The sequence below is a fragment of the Octopus sinensis genome, linkage group LG20, assembly GCF_006345805.1.
Source record: "Octopus sinensis linkage group LG20, ASM634580v1, whole genome shotgun sequence".
NCBI lineage: Eukaryota > Metazoa > Mollusca > Cephalopoda > Octopoda > Octopodidae > Octopus > Octopus sinensis.
Window position 1 is genome coordinate 31772393 of NC_043016.1, and position 26225 is coordinate 31798617.

The 26225-nt window shown below is 37.5% G+C and overlaps 1 long non-coding RNA gene across 1 annotated transcript; it reads right to left on the minus strand.

Moving 5' to 3' along the window:
* Positions 1–315: 315 nt before the first annotated feature.
* Positions 316–25746, minus strand: LOC118767307. The gene is made up of 3 exons (XR_005003216.1): positions 25731–25746; positions 15471–15480; positions 316–716 (listed from the first exon to the last, which is right to left on the minus strand). It is a non-coding gene; the product is annotated as an uncharacterized LOC118767307 (long non-coding RNA).
* Positions 25747–26225: the final 479 nt, after the last annotated feature.

Consider the following 26225-nt stretch of genomic DNA (forward strand, 5'->3'; position numbering starts at 1 on the left):
CTTAATACCCTACTAGCACGGGGTTCGAATGCCAGTAGTGCGACGCTGGTAACAATCACACTCGGATGGTGCCTTTTAAGTGCCACTGGCACGGAAGCCGGTTAGCCGCTCTGTCAATGATCACACTCGTATGGTGCTCTTTGCACCCCATTAGCACGGACGCCAGTCATCGAATTTGATTTTGATTTCACTTGCCTCAACAGGTCTTCACAAGCAGAGTTTTAGTGTCCAAAGAAGGAAAGGTACGCATAAGTGGGCTGGTAACGCCCCTGGCATAGGCCACGAGATTATGGTCTCATTTGGCTTGCCGGGTCTTCTCATGCACAGCATATTTCCAAAAGTTTCGGTCACTAGTCATTTCCTTGGTGAGGCCCAAAGTTCGAAAGTCGTGCTTCACCACTTCATCCCAGGTCTTCCTGGGTCTACCTCTTCCACGGGTTGTTGGTGTATAATCAGCTCACGTGTGTAGGCGCCTCCATTGAGGATACAGATGTTATTATATGCTCGCCACCCATCATTGACAATGTGAGACCCAGGCAAAATCCACCTTTGTATCAGCTCAGTTAAAGTTTCTTCTATGCGGTCAGGTACTTTAACCAAAAAACACTTTCTTGAGACTCTCTCTCTATAACACCTAATGTCTCTTTGCTTCTTTTACTACTTATCTCCCCCTTAATTTTTATTTACCTTTTTTATATAACTAAACTGAACAATTACTCATTCCACCATCTATTTTGCATTTATTTTACTTTTGATTTTCATTTTTTATTTTTGTTCAGATATATTATATCTAGTTCACATTATCTAATGTGTTCTTAAAAAAAAAAAAAAAAAACAGTCGGTAGTTATTTAAGGAATATTTATTTGGCTGCTATTTCTAGAAGATCAAGCAACCTCATAGAGATTAATTGCCAGAATGGAAAAACAGATAACATTGAAAAAATAATGAGTGAGCAAAAAAAAAAATTTCATACAGTTTTAATGATCAAGGCTAGGCAATTAATCAGAAATGACTGCATATAGTCTTAGATTTACAGAAGAGATAAAAAAAAATAAAAAAGACTTTGTGATGTTTATGCATCACATAAAACATTGCTCTTTATTTGTGTAAAGTGCAAAGCGACAGAACAGAATGGTGGAGTAGCAGCTCATTAAGACAAGACATTGATCAAAAATTCTTGTGTTACAAAAATGTACACTTAAGAATTATAAATTGGAGTAAAAAGAGAAAAAATTAATTTGTGAAAGAAATTAAATTTATTCCTTATTCTAAATCAATGAAAGTGAATTGAAAGCTTTGAAGACATTCTAAACTTTTTGATAGAAAACCACCCAAGACTGCCCATGGGTGTATGATATGAAATTTCTATTTTAAAGTGAACTATATTAAAACCCTTCATAAATAAAGTTGTTTTTGTAATTCTTCATTATTACCAAAATAAATTGAAACAAAAGCAGTGTATTTTAACAGAAATTCATTAACAAAGGACCAAAGATTGACTACCAGCTCACATAGAGCTGCTAACACTACAAATAGATCTTTTGTGCTTGGCTTCAACGGCTGTCACAAGACACTCATCTACGTCAGACTATAAAGCAAGGGACTTAATCAACATCAGCAAATAACGTTGTTTGTATAAAAATAAGAACGTCTCTCACAGGTTGTTTCATGACAAATATGATTTCTGTGCTTCTACAACAAATCCAAAAGAACATATTATCCAAGATTGTCACATCCTGAACTAGCTTTCTCAGATTCTATCAATACTTTGTCCATTAGTTTGAGACTCCTGCAAATTGCCTCCATCCACTACATCTTTAGTTTTATTGTAGTTGACAGTAACCTTACTACATAATTGTGGGCAATACTAGATTAAGACCTATAGGGGCCTGAGGCACTTATAAGATTTTGTAATTCAAATATAAACAATAAAAAGCCATAAAATAAATTTTTCAAAATGAAACAAAACTAACAGCAAGATGGAAAATAATGTTTATTTTTGTATACTTTCACTTTATTTATATTTGAAAAACTCTTCTCCTACTTTTTAATTACAAAGTATTTGATTAAATTCTTTATATTAATCTTACATAACACATCTGGTTCTATATTTAGTAGACATAATGCACCCTAAATATTATTTTGGTAAGTTTAATGTAATTTCTTTTGTAGCATAAACCATTTGCCATTTCTGTAGTGGCCTTCCCCTTCTCCTTGATGCCCTAAGCACGTGCTTATTTTGCTTAATAACTAATCCAGCACTGATTGATTGGGGGTGGAGGTGGAAGGTAGCACCTTGTAATGTCACATCAACTAGATCAATAACTATTATGCTTGTACAACCTTATGCTTTCTACATCTTAACAACCATCCCTGATGGGCTCATTAATAACCTCTTCTTCAATTCCTTAATAACCTGTAGTGCTCATATGGTATGCTGTCATCAATATCACAAATTAACTATCATCTCATCATCATCATTATCGTTTAACATCCACCTTCCATTCTGGCATGGATTGGACAGTTTGACAGGAGCTGGCTAAGTAGAAGACTGCACCAGGCTACTGTCTGTTTCAGCACGGTTTTTATTGCATCATCCATACTGTAGAAAGGACCGAGTGCATTTTACGTGGCACCAGCACAGACAAAGTCAGTTTTTTATAGCTGGATGCCCTTCCAAATGCCAATCACTTCACAGTGTGGACTGGATGCTTTTTACATGCCTCTTATGTTGTTTTTAGTTGCTGCTTATCTGCGTATATTCCCATGAACAACAGATACAAACATAAATAATTTCATACAAATTTCTAATGACTGCTGGCAGAGATGTAGGAGATTGGAATCAAGCTTCAGCATAACTAATGTTAAATCCTTAAAGATGTTTTAGCCCGAAGGCTGTGGCCATGCTGGGGCACCACCAAATGTTGTGGAGGTGCATGACTTAGTAGTTTGAGTGTTGGACTCATGATTGTAAGATTGTGGTTTCAAATCCTGGACCGGGTGACACATTGTGTTCTTGAGCTAAACATTTCATTTCACACTACACTAGTTAGTTAGTTAGTTAGTTAATTTGGCTCAAAAGCAAATAGCAAGGCCATGTAGGGGGACATGGAGTTAAGTACAGGGTGGTGTTCATGTAAAGAGTTCAGGCCACTTGAGGTCCAGGGAGGCTTTGAACAAAGCGGTCGTCAGCATCTTTACCATCTCGTCTGGCAGCTTGTTCCACGGATCTGCAACCCGGACGGAGAAAGCTCCTCCTTCGATTGAGATGAAATCGTCGCAGGTAGAGCTTTTCGGAATGACCCCGCAGCCGACGCTCTGGAGCAGGAGTGAAGAACAGCTCTTTCGAGAGGTTACACTTTCCGCTTATGATGTTGTGGGCGAGAATGAGATCACTACGGCGGCGGCGTTTTTCAAGAGAATAAAGGTCGAGCGTCCTCAGCCTTTCTTCGTAGGACAAATTTTTGAGACCATGAACCATGCGGGTAGCCAGCTTCTGGACTCTTTCGAGATGCTGTATGTCTTTGAGGAGATAAGGAGAAGAGGCTTGAATCCCATACTCCAATATGGGTCTCACCAGCGTGACATAGAGTGGTAGGAATATGGCTGCTGTGAGCATTCCGAATGACTGTCGAATCAAGAACAGAATTCCGCGTGCTTTGTTGGCAGCATGGACGCACTGGGCCGAAGGCGAAAAGGAGGAATCCACCACGATACCTAGGTCCTTTACCTGATCGGTCCTCTCCAGCAGCAGACGACCCGGCTCGAAATCAAGTTGAGTTGCAGGAGTAGAGCCGACAGGCAGATGACAGCACTTTGACACGTTCAGACACAGGTCCCAATCGTTAGACCACTTCCAAATTTGGTGGAGGCATCGACGAAGATCCTCTATATTACCGCGAGGAGCGACCAGTTTGATATCGTCGGCAAATAGAAGGGTGTGTTGCGTGAGGTCGTCGGGCAAGTCATTTATGAAGACTAAGAACAACAAGGGTCCAAGCACTGAACCTTGAGGCACGCCACTGCTCGCACTGGAGACGTCGGACTGCGAACCATTAACTTGGACTTGGAAGGAGCGATCTGAGAGGAAGGCACCAACCCATCGTACAATATCCGGATGGAAACTATATGCTTGAAGCTTGACAAGTAGTAGGCGGTGGTTTACTGAGTCAAAAGCTTTGGCAAAGTCCAGTAAAACGATGTCAACAGCATCACTATATTGAGGATACGCGTCACCAATTCTTCCATTACTAGTAAGTTGGTCAAGCATGATCTCTTCGGCACGAAGCCGTGTTGGGAATCGGAGATAGAGGCTGTGTTTAGGAGGTGGAGCATCATACTTTTCTTAAGGATGGTTTCGAACATCTTGCTGATTATTGATGTAAGGGAAACCGGTCGGTAGTTAAGCGGGTCTTCGCGGCTCCCTTTCTTGAAAATTGGGCAGATTATCGCTGTTCTCCAGTCTGCAGGTATAACACCCGTCGCCAATGACATATTGAATAGTCGCGTTAAGGGCTCGCAGATGACCGGAGCCAACGCTTTGATAACCCGTGGGTGTATGCCGTCAGGGCCGTGACCCTTGTTGACATTGAGGCCTTGAATAACACGTTTGACTTCGTCCCGCGTGATGACCAATCGAAGCATTGGAGGTACCGATCTATCAAATGGAGGGGGTTCACGACCATCATCTTGTTTGAAAATAGTTGAAAAAGCCTCGGCAAATAATTGACTCTGTTGATAAGGGTCCTCAATCGATATGCCTGTTGAGTCTACCAACGTTGCAATCTGGTTGTTCAAGCGGAAATTCCACTGGACATGGGCAAAGAAGGTTTTTGGATTGCTACTGGCATTTGCTGCGATTTTGTATTCATAACTGAAGCGTTCTTTCTTTTCGATTTTCACGGCTCGGTCTCGTTGTGTTTTGTACACCTCAAAAGCTGCAGTCGAATCCAGATTTTTGAATTCAGCCCAAGCAATATCTCTGAGTCGACGTTCTCGTTTAACCCTCTTCGTCACCCAGGGCTTGTGTTTCTTCCTCTTGGGAAGCCCAACGGAAACTGCCTGGTCTGTCAAACAGATTACATATGCTTTGAGGGATGACCATAGTTCGTCAACTGAGGACAATGTCATCAGGGATCGCCAGTCCAGAAGCGCGGAAGCCTCGGTTAGAATTTCAAGATTAATTGCAGAGAAGACTCTACGTGGCAGCGAAGTAGTCGTGGGCGCAGAAAAAGTTGTGTGCATGACGAACTTCAGGACCGCATGATCACTCTTGGCAAGAGGGGTGCACACAGATACATCTGACACTGATCTTGGATAGCGGGAGAATACCAGATCTAGCATAGATGGCTGCTGCCCAGACCGATGCCTTGTCGGATATTCAACATGTTGCGATAGAAAACAATCTTCAGCCACGTCAAGAAGGGCCTGGCCGAACCGGGAAGATGTTGTACAAATTGATGCGGGCCAATCGATCGTGGGAGCGTTGAAGTTGCCTAGTACCAAGCAGTCATGCGAAGCTGAAACAAATCTTATCGCTTCGAGTAGATGAGCATCGTCCTGGGGGTCGGCTAGAGGCGGCCTGTAGACAGCCAACACGGGCAGGCAAAACTCAGATAGGCTCAGCTTGCAATAGACGGCATCGAATTTTGTTGTAGGCTGAGCATTAGTGGGTAGAATACCGCTGGACGGTTTGTGCTCAGACTTAACATACACAGCAACACCTCCACCTCGCCTTTTTCCTCTGTCACATCTGAAAAGGACGTAGCCCTGCAGATGGATTTCTGAGTCCTTTACTGCTGGAGTTAGCCAAGTCTCGGTGATAGCTATCACATCAGGGGAGTCACGTATGGCCAGTGTAAATAGTTCACTGAACTTTGGGAATAAGGAGCACGAGTTGGTGTAGACTATGCTGAGCTGTGAAGTCTGAGGGGCGGGAGTTGGGGAACAAGCAGAATAAGGGGTATCAGATATAGCATCGTTGACGGGGGTATCAACTTCACTTCGATTTGCCCTCACATCACTTTCCCTGTCAGCACTACAGCATGGGACCAGAGGTAGGACTTGATTATCTGTCCATCTTGGATTCGTAAACCCTTCTCTCCCATTTGTTTCCTCATCTTTAGTTCGGATATCAGGTTTCTCCGGTGAATTCTCTCTCTTAGTGAGTATTCCTCGCGAAAACCCATATTGGGGTCCTCCCAGGCATGCGTCTGAGCTCTGTTCAGAAAGACTGAAGCCTCCCGATCAGAAGAAAAGATTACCCTTATTGGGCGTGGTCTAGTATCTGCGGTTGGGTTCGCTTGGAATCTTCCTAGCCGAGCGACCTTAAGGACACTGACCTTTTCGTTCACAGAGAACAATTCTCCAACCAAAATGTCCATTCATCCGACAAAAACAAGTAATTCTGAGACAGACCAGGATCCTGTTCAACGGGGAATATATACGCTAAAGGAACCAGGAAACCAGCCCTATGTGTATGTATGACGAGGGAAGGATTTTTATGTTTTACCTTATCTATGAATAATATCCATAGCAACGAGTAGTAAGACTCAAGAGACTGGGAAATATTAGTTTCAAATTATGATGAAAAATTCCATTCATTTCTAGCTGGATTCAGCCAAGGAAAACTTAACATTGTTTCTGCTATACTGGGTCATGCTCTTTGCTAGAATGTGGGGAAAGGTGAGGATGTATGTTCTCTGGCATTTATCTCAATGTCTGTGATTGTTCTTGGTGGAATCTTGCTCTAATAACTATGACTAATAACTAAGCAAAGGAAAAGGTCATAGAACATTTCAATTAAGTTCTATATGGCATGGTATTTCTACAAGCTGACTGGTCTGTAATCAGGGCACATTGCTTGACCTCAATGTGGTTTTAACTGATAACCAAACATCTGACGTTTCGATTTTAGATCTCACTACAAACTATTATTAAACATACTGAACTAATCTGGTTCTTCTCGGGTTGTTGTTTATTTTTCCTCTCATGGTTCGTTCCTTTCAATATCAGTGAAGACAAAATGTATCTTTTACTTGTTTCAGTCATTTGACTACAGCCATGTTGGAGCACCACCTTTATTCTTTGTAAGCCTAGGACTTATTCTATCGGTCTCTTTTGCCAAACCACTAAGTTACGGGGATGTAAACACACCACCAGCAGTTGTCAAGCGATGTTGGGGGACAAACACAGACACATATATACAATGGGCTTCTTTCAGTTTCCATCTATCAAATCCACTCACAATGCTTTGGTCGGCCTGAGGCTATAGTAGAAGACACTTGGCCAAGGTGCCATGCAGTGGGTATGAATCCAGAATCATGTGGTTGGTAAGCAAGCTACTTACTACACAGCCACTCCTGCACCTATTGTTTACTTTTAAGATGACATTGCAGGATAGGTGTAAGAAACTGTATTTGGCCGGTTCGAACATAAAAGAAATAGAATATTATGGTTGGATACAGCCAGTTTAAATGCTAAAAGATTAAACGATGATGATGATGATGACGATGACAATGATGGTGGTTGTAATGGTGGTAGTGGTGGAAGTGATAGAGTCTCTCAGTCAATTTTCCAGTGTTACAACTATGCTGAACGGGTTGCCTGTATTTAAGCCTATCAACTGATGCTTCTCCTATGCGTAAAAATAAAAGAAAGCAAAAGACATTTTAGACTAATACTTATTTAAATTCTCTAACTTATGTGACATGGTCACCTACCCTGCTGCCATCTAAGGCATCCCTGGTCATGTAAATTTAATGTCAAAGTTGTTGAGCAATAAAAATATTTTCTAGAAGTTCCTGTTGTGATGAATGACAGAAAAGAAAATATCTAAGTCAAATGAATCATTTCAACAATATGTACGAGATTCTGTGTCTGAACAAGGACAGTAGCCATCAGTGGTGTAGAATGTAGCAGCTACTGCTGTTGTTGTCATCATCATGATCTGTAGCTGATGTTGAGAGATAATTAAAATGGAAGCATACAAAAATAAACATTATTTTCCATCATACTCTGAATTTTGTTTCATTTTGAAAAATAAAAATTTATTTTATTGTTTATTATCATTTACATTTTGAACCATTTACATGTTCTTGAGGGCACCAAAACCTTTTAAGTGCTTCGGGCCTCTATGGGTTTTAATCTGGCTCTGGCTGGGTTCATTGTATTTTTTGCTGGTCAACTAGCCTCTGGTTAAAAGAAAGAAAAAAAAACCCCACAACAATAGCAAGTTCTTAATGTGTTTATCAGACTATGAAGGAATTAGTCATTGGCTGACATCATCAATCATTGACAGAATTCTGCTTGTGTCTTTATTAGTTATGTTTTACATACGAGTGTAGTGATTCAAATTTAATTCTTAGGCAATGAGTTGGTGTTTGGGACTCTTGTCAAATATTCCTGCTCCAGATTTTTAATCAGGACCAGCCTGTCATTTTGTATATCAGGGACTATGCTGACCAATGTATCTTACTTTGTTTAGGACAGTAAAATGTAAATTGAGGAGAGATTTGGCTGCTATTTCTAAATAAAACTAAGGAGTGAAGAATGCCCTGACTCATTTAACTCTTCAGCATTCGGGTTATCTTGTTAATGGAATGCTTATTTATTCATGTTGTTTTGAATCTGTTATACATTACTTTGTAGCTTTGTGATCTCTATGATGTGGTTGTATATTTTTAGAATTATATTGTATGGAAGATGTAAAAGGCCTGATCTGGTCAATCTGAACCTAAAACAGATAGAATATTTGGGCCTGATAAGGCCAGTTTGAACACTAAAGGGTTAAATTTGATGAAGTCTCCAAAAACCTATGCCATGTGGCAGGGCTAGATTAAGATCTACAGAGGCCCTAATCATTTAAAAGATTTTGGTGCTCCCATACATATGTAATTCAAGATATAAATAATAATAAATCATAAAATAAGTTTTTATTTTTCAAAATGAAACAAAACAGTAAGAGGGAAAACAATTGTTTATTTTTGTGTACATCCATATTTCAAAAGTTTTCTCCTACTTTTTTTTATTACAAAGTCTTTCATCAGATCCTCACTATAACAGCATGAACACTTTGACAATATATTTCCAATAATGTAAACCACTTCAAATATTACTTTACTAAGTTTGAAGTGATTTCTTTTGTGCCATAAACCATTTACCATTTCTGTGGTGACCCCCACCCTTCCCTTGATGCCCTAAGCACATGCTTATTTTGCATAATGGTTAATCTAGTGCTGCCTTGGGGCTCTTAAAAGTTCAAACCATATCAGTAATATAAGTTGAATACCTATCAATTTGTAAAATTAAAGATTCATTATTTTTCTCAGTAAAAATGTACCCCAAAATATTCATATACATAATCAATACACCCATGGCAATATAAAGGTTCATCAATCCTGGCATAGAAGACACTTAGAAGAAGTAAAGACCCCCTTCAGTGATGAATGACCATGAGATTGCACCTAGAAAGTTCCCCTCTGAAACACAAGTCCAGGCAAGGTTGTTTATGGAAGACCAGCAGTCAGCCATGCATACCAGCCTCTCCTCTCCATGTCAATGTATGTATATAGGGAAAGGGTAAAGACCCCTTTCGGTCATTAATGATCATTGAATTGCAACTAGAGAGTTCCTCTCTGAGGCAAAGTCTGGGCAAGGTTGTTTTATGGAAGACCAGCAGTCAGCCATGCATACCAGTCTCCCCTCTCCACGCCACCAATGTTATCCAAGGGAAAGGCAAAGGCTGATACAGCTTGGCACCAGTGACGTCACAACACATTTCTACAGCTGAGTGAACTGGAGCAACATGAAATAAAGTGTCTTGCTTAAGAGTACAACACACAGCCCAGTCCAGGATTACGAGCCTGACGTTCTAACCACTGAACCATGCGCCTTCACAGAGGATTCCTAATGGTTTGCTAATTAGAGTGTAGGAGGAGAAAAATGGGATAACAATAAATTTAGCGAGGACGAAAAATTATTGGGACAGATTAAGAGTGGAAAGGTGGTCACAACGACACCACGAACGAAGATCCTTTATTAGATTACATTTTATTTGTTTCAATTCTTGCACTGCGGCCATGCTGGAGCATCATTCTGATGAGCTTTTAGTTGAACAAATTGACCTATGTACTTGCTTCTTTTTTTAAACTTCGTACTTATCGATTTTTTTTTACCGAACCGTAACCAGCGGTGGTTGGAGGACAAACACAAATACAAAGACACATATTGATATATACAACAGGTTTTTTTTCCTGTTTTTCTTTTCTTTTTTCAGTTTTAGTTGACTAAAGCCATTTGCAAGGCTTTGGTCGGCCCAGGGCTATAGTAGAAGACACTTATTTGGAGTACCATGAAGTGCAACAGAACCGGCAACTATGTGGTTGAGAAGCAAACTTCTTGCCACCCAACTACGCATACACCTACTGTGAAAAAAAAAAAATTCTTCGAAAATCATTGAGTGGCTGTGTGGTAAGTAGCTTGCTTACGAACCACATGGTTCCGGGCTCAGTTCTACTGCATGGCACCTTGGGAAGTGTCTTCTATAGCCTCGGGCCAACAAAAGCCTTGTGAATGGATTTGGTAGACGGAAACTGAAAGAAGCCCGTCGTATGTGTGTGTGTATATATATATATATATATATATATATGTCTGTGTGTGTGTGTGTATATATGTTTGTGCGTATGTGTTTGCCCCCCACTCCCAACATCGCTTGACAACCGATGCTGGTGTGTTTACGTCCCCGTAACTTAGCAGTTCGGCAAAAGAGACTGATAGAATAAGTACTAGGATTACAAAGAATAAGTCCCGGGGTCGATTTGCTCGACTAAGGGGGTGGTGCTCCAACATGGCCACAGTCAAATTACTGAAACAAAAGGGTAAAGAGAGCATAATCAAATCGTCAGAAAAATCAATAAACCGGTTTTGCTACAGTTAGAAAGTAGGCACCAATAATTATTGATAAAAATAAAAGTGAAGAAATAAAGGAAGTTATCAATAAATCAATAAAAAAATTAATTAATTAATTAATTAATCGTTATGGCTAAGTTAACATACTTGTAGATAAACAACGTACGCACAATGTGTTAGTTACTATGTGCGTCAAGTGCGCACAAAATATTGTTACTTGTATCTGTGTTAAGTGCATACCTAACGTTAGTTTCCTTGTACTAGCAAAAAAAAAAAAAAGAAGCACAAATTAAGTACATACTTTTATCATAGGAAAACAAAATTTGCACAATATAAGGGGTTTTGTGTACAAATACTGTCACGTATGTGACTAGGAAATTTTCTATTTGGTGTCCCTTGCCCATCTAACTAAAAATGTACATCACAAGGAGAGTGTAGAGCAAACAATTGCGGATCTTAACCGCGATAGCACTTGGAATGGACATGCAGTATTTAATTGTTCAGTTCGTCTTAATTTATATACGGCAACGTTCAGACTGACTCATTATCAGTTGGGAGACAAGCCAACGAAAAACTCACTACCGGGTCGCTTAACTTGCTAGATAAAGTGATCATATCTCCCTCAAATCATAATTTACAGTCTTAAAAAAAAGAAAGGATAGTATTTTAGCGGGGTTACGAAGATCTCTTTGCAGACGTTGTATATAGCTCAGTCTCCTCGCGCGGCACTTTGTGAAAGTGTCTTCTGTTTGAGTTCCGGTCGATCAGTGCCTTGTGAGTGAATTTAGTTGCTGGAAACTGTGTGAAGCCCATCGTGAATACAGAAACATATGTATATATGTATATATATATATATATATATATAAAATATTAGGGAATAAATCCAAACTTACAGGGAAAAATCAGATTTAGGATTAAATCCAATTTTATAGTAAAATATTATATTATATTAAATTAGAGATAAAACCACTATTAGGCAAATCAAACAATGAAAAACATAAGCCAATACATAAAATTAAATAATTTATATTATTTTAAATATATACCAAAAGTATCTTTTATTAAACTTTTAATACTTTTGGTATATATTTAAAATAATATAAATTAATTAATTTTATGTATTGGCTTATGTTTTTCATTGTTTGATTTGCCTAATAGTGGTTTTATCTCTAATTTAATATATATATACATATATATGTATGTGTATATATGTGTATACATGTGTGTGTGTGTGTATAGCCTACACTGCTTGACAATCGGTGTTGGTTAATTTACGTCTCACTAGCATAAAGGTTCGGTAAAAGTAATCAATAGAATGATTAACAAGCTGAAGGATGTAGTTGCATAAATCGACTACACCCTTCAGGGTGATGCTCCAGCTTAGTTACAATCGAATAAATAATGAAAGACTTAAAAGACAAAAGATTATTGCTGAAAAGATCGACGGATTAGAAAAACCATTTATCACGTGTCGACTCAATGCAGGTTGACCTAGGGTTAAACATGAAGGGAAGTATTCATTTCTCATCTGCTCGAAAAATAAATTTCAAGAAAAATTAAATCTTTTATCTGGAACGAGAGATATTAAACACTAATTGGCACTGCTTGATTATATAGAAAATTCGTGAAAGGAAATATATAATATCTAATAAAGACTAACTAGAACATACGGCTGTGGATGTTTGTTTTAATGGATGAATTTCTGGCAATCTTTCGTCTGTCTCAAGTAGACCTTTCCGTCGATTTCCGTAAAAAAAATTTTTTTTTTACATATGGGCTTGCGGGAACTTTTGAAGTAATGAGAGCGAAAGAGACAAAGAGAAAGCGATTGTATGACGAGGGAAGTTCTTTTGAAGTTACCGTGCATGGGGGCATTGATGTATATGTGTGTGTGTGTGTTTGATGGGGTGTGGGAGACAGACAGTATGTTGTGTAAGTGAAGTGCTTCTGTTAGTGTGTGTGAAGAGACAGAGTAATGTGTGAAAGAAAGAGATAACTGAAATTTTTTACTCGGTGTATGTGTATATGTATGTATATTACTTCAAAACTTCCCGCAAGCCCATATGTAAAAAAATAAAAAAAATTTACGGAAATCGACGGAAAGGTCTACTAGAGACGAAAGATCGCCGAATTTCTTTCTACGAAGTAAGTGGTGGACAATTCCCACGCTGACTGTTTATTTTTAATTAAATTATTCACGACGTATGAGCATGAGACAGAACTCGTTTACAAAAACTAATCGTTTTTAAATCCTATGTATGTGTGTGTGAGTGTATTAGTATTTTTCTTTTTATATATAAACATGAGAAATAGGTGACAATGAAACGTTCATTCTCTCTCTTTCCCCCCTCTCTCTCTCATGTGTATGTGTGTGTGTACATTTCATGCTGTGGGCGTCCCTGAGAATCTTCCCTCTTGTAAACGTATGCTGGTAGGAAGGTAGATAGATAGATATGTATGTTTGTATCTATCTATCTCTCTCTTTCTTTCTGTCCATATATATATATATGTGTGTGTGTGTAGATACATACATATATATTTACATACGTGTGTGTATATATATATATATATATATACACACACACACTCAATCAGCCAATGAGGAAACCTCTATAATTCGGTCACTTGACCTGCAAGAAATAACAGCTAAATTTCTTTCCAATCCTACAACACACTTAAAAAAATGGCAAAATACAGTGGCTAATGAAATCAGATACACTAGCAGTATATCAGAAGAGACAAAAAAAAAATACAAATGGCGAGAGGCAACTCCTATTTTTCCTTCTGGCTAAAGAAATTATACTTAGTGCAATTTTTAAATAAACCGATGAAGTAATTCATTTCATTTCAGTAGGAAATGAGTTATTTGTAAATAACTTTGTACAAAAATCAGCGACCTAATTAACGATCATAATTAAGTTTTCTTCTGACTGTTTTTTTTTTAATCAATGGTCTTTTTTCGTTTATTTTAAATTATTAATTATCATTACTAAGTATTTTTAGTAATATCAATAAATATGTTTAGTTTTGCTTCGTATCTATCATAATTAGATTTGTTTAAAAAAATGTCGGAAAGGGGAATAAATTAACATGTTAAATATATAAATGTATAAAAATATGACTAGAGTTTTGAGGATTCTCCTACATGGTCACTGGATCTACTGGAAGTAGCAGGCAAATATTTCTCAAATCAACCTATTAGAGAGAGAGAACATTTGATAATTTACTAAATACACCTAAATCGATTATTATTATTAAAGCTGTACTGGTACCAAAGAGCAATCTTTATGTCCATCTTAATGTGGACGTCTTGAGAGATCCTTTTATATAGGTATATGTATTTCTTTACTACCCACAAGGGGCTAAACATAGAGGGGACAAACAAGGACAGACAAACGGATTAAGTCGATTACATCGACCCAGTGCGAAACTGGTACTTTATTTATCGACCCCGAGAGGATGAAAGGCAAAGTCGACCTCGGCGGAATTTGAAACCTTTTATATAGGTATATGGGGCGAAAGTAAAGAATGCATACATCCGGTGTTTTGGGTTAGAGTTAGGGTTAGGGTTTTTCTGATACCGAAAACGGGTGATGTACGTATTCTTTACCTCTGCCTAATTTTGTTTTTTTCCATAACTTTCAGAGTTTTCTATAATTACCTTTCAGATAATGTAGATTACATTGGAGTTTAATGTGAACAAAAAAAAGAAGGAACTGGTGGACGTGAACACACATATTCACACACACACACACATTTACAAAAATGAAACCTGAAATTTTAAAAAATATGTCATATGTATCAGTATGTATGTGTGTGTTTCCAGTAATTTTTTTTGCTCACTTCAAATTCCAATATCATCATTATCTACACCATCTGAAAGGCGTTTTGTAGAAAAATTCATAATTAAGTATCCCTTTTTTCTGAAAGTTATGAGGAAACAAAGTCGGGTTGCGGGAAGCACGCTTATGTAGGGATTCCTTAAAATTAATACAAAAGCCAGAATAAAAAACACGAACATTTAAGTGTCAATGTTTATTTTAGCCGTTCATTTGAACCGACCAATCCCTAGAGCGCGGCTCGACCTGCTAGAAATAGTAGCTAAATTTTCCTGAAATTATGCCTAGAAGGACACATTTGATAAACTATGTCTCAAGAAAAAAATTCGCATTGCTCACGCTTATAACTTGTTTTGATTATATTTTTGCTTCATCAGGAGTAATGCAAACTTAAACAACAACATTCATGTTAAGCTAATTAACATAATAAATTAAAATATATTTAGATGTTAGAGAATCATGGTATTTCCTAAATTTCAGATGCTGAACGATATGAGCTTTAGTTTGTTTTAGTGGCATTTCCTCCTTCCCCATTAAAATAAACACATAACCACGAATGAAATGTCTCTAAAATGTTTTTCACTTTTCTTCTCTTCTTTTACTTATGCAAAAATAATTAATACCCTCACTGGTTTCATTCGTTGGACTACAATCATGCCGGCACTCCACATAACATGTATGTATATGTGTGTGTTTATATGTGTGTATGTCTATATATGTACACACACACACCTATATATATATATAGGCGTAGGAGTGGCTGTGTGGTAAGTAGCTTGCTTACCAACTACATCAGTTCTGGGTTCAGTCCCACTGCATGGCACCTTGGGCAAGTGTCTTCTACTATAGCCTCTGGCCGACCAAAGCCTAGTGAGTGGATTTGATAGACAGAAACTGAAAGAAGCCCGTGGTATATATATATATATATATATATATATATATATATGTGTGTGTGTGTATGTATATGTTTCCCCCCCAAAAAAAAACATCGCTTGACAACCGATGCTGGTGTGTTTATGTCCCCATCATCTAGTGGTTCGGCAAGAGAGACCAATAGAATAAGTACTAGGCTTACAAAGAATAAGTCCTGGGGTCGATTTGCTCGACTAATGGCCACAGTCAAATAACTGAAACAAGTAAAAGAATACCAGAAGAACGTTCCGTACCACTAAACCAAGAAGGTTCTTTGAATATGTACGATGTATTTTAAGGTTAAATAGTAATTCTGCTTACGTTTGGTTGGATTATATAGTTATCGGTTTTACATGTCTTTCTATATTCTGTAAGTGTCACAATATAGAGACATGTCTCATAACAAAAGCACACAATTTACAGATGCTTACATTTTAAAATATTTTCTGTGAATTTTTCACTAGTCCAGTTAGTATATATTAATCTGACAGTGATTGATTTCTTCTATTATTAAAGCATAGTTATTTAGCTGTAATCTTTTACATTGAGTTCAAATTTCCTAGAATTCAATCTAGAGTTGATTAAATATAATAGCAGTCAAGAACTGAAATCAATTTGATATTATACTATGAAGCTTGCTAATTGTAAATGGAGTTGTGATAGAAAAAATAAAAAAAATACAAGGACTTCGATCTACATACATTAGCAATCTGAGAGAAGAAACATAATAGTAAAATGCTTCAGAACCAAAGTCTAATCTTTGATAAACCAAATGAAACTCGTGAGAGGAATTGTAATAAGTTTTTCGGACATACACACATGTATTCTTTTATTCTTGTACTTGTTTCATATTTCTTTATTGCCCACAAGGGGCTAAACATAGAGGGGACAAACAAGGACAAAGGGATTAAGCTGATTACATTGACCCCAGTGCATAACTGGTACTTAATTTATCGACCCCAAAAGGATGAAAGGCAAAGTTGTGAACATAAAGACAGACGAAATACTGCTAAGCATTTTGCCTGGCATACTAACGTTTCTGCCAGCTTACCGCCTTCTACTTGTTTCAGTCATTTGACTGCAGCCATGCTGGAGCACTGCCTTTAGTCGAACAAATTGATCCCAAGACTTATTCTTTGTAAGCCTAATACTTAATCTATTGGTCTCTTGTGCTGAACTTCTAAGTTACACCAGCCTCAGTTGTCAAACGACAGTGGGGGAGGGACAAACACAGACACACAAATACATACATATACATGACAGGCTTCTTTCAGTTTCCGTCTACCAAATCCACTCACAAGGCTTTGGTTGGCCCAAGGCTATAGTAGAAGACACTTGCCCAAGGTGCTATGCAGTGGGACTGAAGCCAGAACCATGTGGTTGGTAAGCAAGCTTCTTACCATACAGCCACTCCTGTGTCTATGTATATATATATAAATATATACATAGGCACAGGAGTGGTTGTGTGGCATATATATATTCCTACCCATGCTAGCATGGAAGTCTGACATTAAAAGATAATGAAAATGACAATAATAAATAACAACAAATAAAATGTCTATTGTACATCACACCTTAGAAAATTTTAAGGTGTGATCTACAATAAAGAAAAGATTTTCTTTGTTGTCATTAAATACACTGAATTTCTTAAAATTCAACAAAAGGATTGTTGGCTTTACCTGTCATGCATAAGTATTTACCTGGGATTTGAATGCTACTTACATTTACTGGTAGCTGATTGATGGAAATTTAAACATATTCCTTTATACTGTGTGCTTAATGGATATCTACCAGGATTTTTTAAAATCCCATTTTCTCTTACATATATATAATTGACCAACATAGATCTACATAAACTTCTTCTTAGGGGTGATGGGTAAAAGATGTAAAACGCATATATATACATGGGTAAGAGAGGAGAGTAAGTCACCAGTGGATTGAGCTCCAGACACTGCACTGGTAGTTATTAAAGAAAGAGAGATTCTAGGTGTTGGAAGAAGCTGTTGTTGATGGCTTTTTCCCTTGTCTTAATTCTCTCCTATGTGGGCACCTACATCTAACTTTACCCTCCACCTGAGCTCATAAGGAAATAAATATATTTCTTTACTACCCACAAGGGGCTAAACACAGAGGGGACAAACAAGGACAGACAAAGGGATTTAGTCGATTACATCAACCCCAGTGCGTAAATGGTACTTAATTTATCGACCCCGAAAGGATGAAAGGCAAAGTCGACCTCGGCGGAATTTGAACTCAGAACGTAACGACAGACGAAATACGGCTACGCATTTCGCCCGGTGTGCTAATGTTTCTGCCAGCTCGCCGCCTTCTGACGAAAACAGTTGCATATACAGCTCAAGATTGCAGGTAACAGACAGAAATGACTGCATCTTCTTTTCCTAAATGTGTTCATTACTGCTTTACTGGGAATCCAGCAGATGTCTAAGCTATTCCTGTTATAGCAGGAACATGGAATGACAAGGATAAGAATAATGGAAGTGAGTGCGATAGTTGGTGGGGTGAAAGAGATTGTCTTTCTTGGGGATGAGACATACCATTGCATGATTCTAAGGATAAGAGTAGATTCCTGTAAAGAGGAAAATATTGGAGAATTTGGTAAGTATAACAGGAAATTTCTAGGGTTACAAAGCTTTAAGGAACATTGTTAAAGTTGGTAACCATGTCACTTTGAAGCAATGAAAGGTACGTATATCATCATTTAACAAAAGTCTTCCATGCTAGCATGAGTGGGACGATATACATATATATATATCTTATACCTTACATGTATATATATATATATATATAGTTAATCCAAACATGAAAACACAACAACGTGAGGACATGGAACAAGTATAGTGTTATTGGACGCTCAGGAAAGGAAACAAAGAAGGAGGATTTAACATTTTGAGTGGAGCTCTTTGTCAGAAACATAGGATAGGAAAGATCCAAGGAAGGGAAGATGGAGGAAAAAAATCGCCAATGATACACACACAGTCACATATTGAATGCCATATATATATATATATATATACCTAAATCCTTTTGACCAGATTCAGCCTTTCACATCTAGCTTTTAATATCATTCTAAAAATAACTAGTCCTATTATTGAAATCTTGAAGGTACAAGATAAAAAATGATTAGTTCATAACAATGAGAATAAATAAGCAATACATTTGACAAAATAATCTGAATGCTAAAGGACTAAGGTGGGAAATATGGAAATATGGGAAATAATGGAAGTGGGAAATTTACTGAGTGTGTGCACATATGGAGTTAACTATTAAGTGGTCAGTGAAAGTGGAGGCTTTCTCCACAAGGGTACTGCTCAGTGAATCATTGTTGTTGTAATGGGCAAGGTATAAAAGAAGTTGAAATTCCATGAAAGAACCAAGAGGCTTTGTTCTTTTAATCAACACAAGTGCTACTGAGGTCAATCTGGACAGCTGAAGGATTTCTTTAGGTATGAAAGGCATGAGTATAAAAAAGAATTCTTCAAATTTGGTGGCAATCCTTTTAGCAAAGGACCAAAAGAACCAGCTGCAGTTTGGAAGGTGGAATAGTTTGAAGGTTATACAATGGACAAAGTCATCTCTATATAAATGAACAGATGCATATATGCACACACATACATACACTTTAATTATTTCTTTTATCTGTCTTTCACTTGCTTCAGTACTGCAGCCGTGCTGGGGCACTGCCTTCATAGTCTCAAACAAACAGACCCCTGTAGTTATTCTATTGTTCTCCTTTTATCAAACTGCTAAGTTACAGGGACATAAACAAACTAACGCTGCTTGGCAACCAGTGTTGGAGGACAAACACAAAGTACACACACAGATATATGCATGTATACAACAGGCTTCTTTCAGTTCCTATCTCCCAAATCCACTTACAAAGCTTTGGTCAGCTTCAGGCTATAGTAGAAGACACTTGCCCAAAGTATCATGTAGTGGGACTGAACCCAAAACCACATGTTTGGAAAGCAAACGTCCTACCACACAGCCATTCCTGTGCCATATACATCTTTTATCTTTTATTTGTTTCAGTCATTAGAGTGTGGCCATACTGGGGTGCCCCCTTGAAGAATTGAAGAATTTTTAGTCAAATGAATCAATCTCAGTTTTTAATTTTCTTTTTTTTTTTTCTGCTAAGCCTGGTACTTATTCTATAGGTCTTTTTTGCCAAACTGCTAAGCCAAAGGGGATGTAAGTGCACCAACACCAGTTGTCAAGCATTGTTGGGACACACACACATATATATATATATGACGGTGTTCTTTCAGTTTCCATCCACCAAATCCACTCACAAGGCTTTGGCTGTAGAAGACACTTGCCCAAGGTGCCATGCAGTGGGACTGAACCCAGAGAACATGTGGTTGAGAAGCAAGCTTCTTACCACTCAGCCACAACTGAACCTAAATTTGTGAAATTAAAATACAGTTTATTTCCATTATTTCTAAGGGGGAAAAAATATACCCCAATTAGCAGAAACTATTCCATTTTTTTATTTTCACTCTTTGCCTTTCATACAAGATAGATCGTTCAGCTGCCAAAATTGACCTCAATAGCACTTGGGATGATAAAAAGAAAGAGCCTTTTGGTTCTTTCATGGAATTTCAACTACAGTCATGCATGGCAGTTCTGCCTTCATAATTGAATTCAAGAATCACAAATATTACCATAGCAAGTAAATATATACACATCATCATCATCATCGTTTAACATCCGTTCACCATGCTAGCATGGGTTGGACGGTTCGACTGGGGATCTGGGAAGCCAGAAGGCTGCATCAGGCTCCAGTCTGATCTGGCAGTGTTTCTACAGCTGGATGCCCTTTCTAATGCCAACCACTCTGTGAGTGTAGTGGGTGCTTTTTACGTGCCAGGCGAGGCAGGCAACAGCCACGATCGGATTGAGATAATTACACACTTGACATAATTACAAACAATTTGTCACTTAAATTTGATGGTGTGTGTGTGCATGTGAAATGATTCAAAGGGATGGCCCTCATCAACTAGGATTTGATAAATTTAAAGACAAAATGTATATAGTGAACATGTAAACATCTATAGTAATAAATATGAAAACGAATGTCAGTGTGTTACACTTTTTCAACTTTACTCCTTTGACCCCCTCTCTCACTATTCAATGACACTTCTACTATTACTCATGCTTTACCCATCTCTCACTATTCAATAACTCTTCTACTTTTCTTCATTCTTGGTTTTTTTCTTAATCCTAATATTTTGAAATAAATATTTCTCTAAATATTATAACTATTTGCAAAATAAACATTTTGAAAAGATCTTTCTCTAAATATTATAACTGTATCAAGTAATTTAACCATAACATGTGCATAACATTCGGAACTGAAATACATACCTCTGTAACATAAAAATGTTGGAAACTTAGTATTTTTTCAGATATTAATAAAATTTGTCGGATCTATGGCAACTTAGCACACTCCGACTACATGAAAACAGATTTGACTAATTTTATTATTACCTTAAAAAATAGATTTCAAACATCTTTATGGTCAAATACGTTTAGAGCAATTTCAAACATAAAAATCACACTTTAAAATAGAGCTTAGCGAAAGTGATGTAATTTTCCTTCAAACTATGAACAGGAGTTTAGGTATGTACCAGCTACTACAAATAATTGTACAAAAAGTACATCAAATTGTCTTTAAATTAAGTGGCAGCAGAAGAATTATCGTTGAACTTTTAAAAGGTAAGTTTATTGTTGCCTACAGCCAGCTATATATTGGTTGTTCAAGGGTAGGGAACAGAAGCAAGCTATTTGTACTGACCCTGAATGGGAAGACAGAAACATGTTGTTTATCATGCAGTTTTGCAATAAGTTCCAAGTCGACAAATTATATCATTGTTTTGATGAAAATTGTTCAAGTTTAATAAAATTTAATACATACTCAATGCATGAAGTGTCATTGTTGGGCCCAAGGCCCAATGAAAAGCCCTCCACAGGAGCTAGCTTAAAAGCCATCCAATAGGGTGGCTTTTAAGCTAGTGACATATATATATATACACACACATATATATATATATAACATTAGCTTGACTCAGAATTCCAATGTGGGGTTAGTGGGGTTCAGTTAAATGGTAATTAGGTTGTAAGGTAGTTTGTGATAGAGAGAGAAATTTGGGGTTATGTTATTATTATTATTCAGAAATTATCAACAGGAGTGGCTATTTAAGTGTGTCAGCTTCAGGTCATGGGATTGCCTTTTTTCTAGTGGTTCACAAAAAGGATGTAGGTAGGTAAAGGGAGATTTTGGTCAGCAGACAACTGGTTTTAGTTATTTTTGGTTTTATTTGGATTTAATCTTTTACTTTGACAATGTAAAGGTCAAAGTTCAAAGTTTAGTCTAGCATTCAGGTCACTGTTAAATACAATATTTATTTATTCAGGAAGCCTTGGCATCTCAAAACCCTGAGATAATTCATGATGAATTCAATGATATGATTGTTTATTTGTAGAGTAACAATGTAGGATAGGTATAAGAGACTGGACCTGGCCAGTTTGAACAAAAAGCAGATAGAATATATGGGCTGGATATAGTGTGTTTGAATGTTAAAGGTTAAAAACTTAGTAATTGGGTGTGGCAGTTTTTTTGTAATGTTATTTTTTTATTTTAAGAATGTAAGCAGGGGGTATGTTTCAGTTAATTAGTAAGGCTCTTTACTTTCTTCTGATGCTATTTGGGGTATTTGGAAGTTGGAAATTATTAGTGGAACATGTCATAGTGTTGTTAAATATAGAAATTTGTTTATCTTGTGCTCTATGTTCACAGAAAGATGTGGGTAGGAGTGGATAATTTCTGGTCCAAATGTTTCTCTCTAGGAGTTCATTGTTCTATAAGCATTAATATGTAGGAATTTTAATCATTGTGTTTTATGGAGGCAGAGTTTGTGGGGTACGTGTTAATAAACATTACTTCAATTTTGTTTCAAACACGGCTATTTTATAATATATTATTTTAGGCGTATGGATATATGCAAAAATTTCAGGCCTTATAGAGGAAATGATTATTTATAGATTTATGTGCGTTCTGAGATCCCCTATTCCAAAAAAGAATTTTCTTGAAAATTTATATTCTCTTGATGTCAACAATATATATATATATATATATATATATATATATATATATATATATGTATATATATACACACAGGCGTTAGGAAGGGCATCCAGCTGTAGAAACATTGCCAGATTAGACTGGAGCCTGGTGCAGCCTTCTGGCTTCCCAGAACCCCGGTCGAACCGTCCAACCCATGCTAGCATGGAGAACGGACGTTAAACGATGATGATGATGATGATGACACATACACAAGGGCTGAAATTTTTGCATATATCCAATGCCGGCATCTTGTGTGCCCTATTATAATTATAAATTAATTATAAAATTTTGGAGCCACTTATATTATTGTTGTTATTATTTATTTTACAAATAATATCTGTATAAATATTTTTTGAGTATTTATTCATTAATGAAACATATATATAAATATCTTTTATCTTAGGTCAGTCAATTGAGTGTGGCCATGTTGGGGCACTGCCTTGAAGAGTTCTAGTTGAACAAATCAACCCTGGGACTTATTCTATTGGTCTCTTTTGTCAAACCGCTAAGTTATGAGGATGTAAATACACCAACATCGGTTGTTGAGCGATGGCTGGGGGATAAACAGACACACAAACATATATATGTATATATATATATATACACACACACACGACAGGCTTCTTTCAGTTTCTGTGAACCAAATCCACTCACAAACTTCTTACCACCCAGTCACACTTGTGCCTATATATATATATATATATAGATAGATAGATAGCTTACTGTTTCATTAAGGTATGATCAACAATATATATATATATTTCAGTTTCTGTCTACCAAATCCACTCAACCAATGTACTGATTGGCCCAAGGCTATAGTAGAAAACACTTGCCCAAGGTTCCGCAAAATGGGATTGAACCTGGAACCATGTGGGTGGGAAGCAAGCTTCTTATCACACAGCCATGCTTACACCTATATATATAAATACATAGCTTATTGTTTCATTAAGGTAACATAAAAAAAAAACTTCATCCAGTGAGAGACAAAAATCATTTAAAGTACACAATATAAAGATACTAGCTACTATAGCTTATTGCTTTGGAGACGCAGGTCTTGGCAGGTTCTAAGACAGTGACAAAAACCTGCCTAGACCTGTGTTTTCAAAGCAAGAAGCTATTAGTAGCTCATATTTTCATACTGTCTACATTAAATGACATATATATATCATTGTTTAACGTTTGCCTTCCATGCTGGCATGGGTTGGATGATATCATCATCGTTTAACATCTGCTTTCTACGCTGGTATGGGTTAAATGGTTCAACTGAGGACTGGCAAGGCAGGAAGCTGCACCAGGTTCTAATCTGATCCGGAAAGGTTTCTACAGCTGGATGGCCATCCTAATGCCAACCACTCTGAGTCTGTTGGGTGCTTTTTATGTACCATCAGCATGGGGGCCAATCAGGTGGCACTGGCATCAACCATGCCCAAATGGTGCTTTCTATGTGCCACTCGCATGATATATATATATATATAATATCATGCATGGCTGTGTTGTAAGAAGTTTGCTGGGTTCAGTTCCACTGCGTGTCACCTTGGGCAAGTGACTTCTAGTATAGCCTCAGGCAGACCAAAGCCTTATGAGTGTATTTGGTAGACAGAAAACTGAAAGAAGTGTGTTGTGTATATATATATATATATATATATATATATATATATGTGTGTGTGTGTCTTTATCCACCCCCCACCACGACCATTTGACAACCAGTGGTAGTGTGTTTACATCCCTATAACTTATTGATCAGTAAAAAGGACAGATAGAATATGTATCTAGCAAAAAAAAAAATGTACAGGGATTGATTTGTTCGGCTAAAAATTATCCAAGATGGTGTCCCAGCATAGTTGCAGTGTGACTGAAACAAGTAAAATATAAGATATATCTGTCTGTGTGTGTGTGTGTGTAGGGAATTTTCCTGTTGGCTTTAACACATGGAAGTCTAACAACCAACATTAAAGCTATTAGTCTACCTACTTAGATTATTTGTATTCATGGTGAAAGCTTGTGTAGCACCAGTAACACTCTTTGGAAATGCCTATAACCACAAAGATGGAGAAATGTTTGCCACAGTCAATGAACAACATACCTCAAATTTTTCTATTGTGTCAGTAGCACAATAAAAGTAGTCAGTACCAGTACTGGTATCACATAAAAGCACCCAGTACACTCTGTAAAGAGGTTGGTATTTTGAAGAGTAGAAACCAAGCCAAATCAGACCAGAACATAGTGCAACTCTCTGGTTTGCCAGCTCAGGTCAAACTACCCAACCCATGCCAGCATAGAAAATAGACATTAAAGGATGATGATGACGATGAGATCTCTGTCTCCTGGATTTGTTGCCTGTAGCATGGCTTAGAGACCAACCCACTCTAGAAAGTTAAATGCACACTCGGGTACCAAACCAGAAGTTTCTAAATCCTTGTATGTACTTTCATATACATAGATATCATACAACTGGATGGCTGTTTGTTCTCCTTAGTTCATCCACTCTTTGAAAGCTTTTGTTTTTACATCTTGCAGAGTATTCAAAAAGACCACTTGAAACTGACATTGTTGGTCATGATGACAAGGGTTTCACTTGATTTTATCAACAGAACAGCCTGCTTTGTGAAGTGGCTGAGCACTTCACAGACAGGCATACCCTTAACATAGTTCTTGGGAGAGATTCAGCTTGACACATACTGTAACAAGGCTGGCCCTTTGAAATACATGTACCACCCATTTTTGCCAGCTGAGTGGACTGGAGTGATGAGTTGGCACGGATGGTAAGAAGTTTGCTTCCTGACCACATCATTTAGGTTCCAGTCTCACAGCATGGTACCTTGGGCAAGTGTCTTTTACTATAATCCTAGGCCCTGCAAGTCAATTTGGTGGATAGAAACTGAGAAAAGTCTATCGCATATTAAAGGCAAGGAGACAGTACACAGACACGCATACATACATGTGTGTGTGTGTGTGTGTGCATTTTTGCATGTTATGGTCGCCTTGACATGATAGTTGTTAGCGAATGTCATCCTCATGAGAATGGCGTCCTTTGTTTCCAATATTCTGAGACTGGTCATAGGGAAATATTACCTAATATGGAGACAAGTGTGGGCCATTACAGGTAGAAACTTTGCCTCTACAAATTCTGTAAGACCCATATGAGCATGAAGTGTACGTTAAATGATGATGATGATGATGGTAAAAAAACATACATGTCCAGTATAAACACTTTGCCTTTCTTTAATTTATGAAGTCCTGGTTGACACACACACATGCTCGATTTACATACATGTAAATATTGATTTTAAATTTTGGCACAAGGCCAGCAATTTCGGGGAAGGGTCCAAACGATTATATTGATACCAGTACTCAACTGGTACTTATTTTACAGACCCTGAAAGGATGAAAGACAAAGACGACCTCGGTGGAATTTGAACTC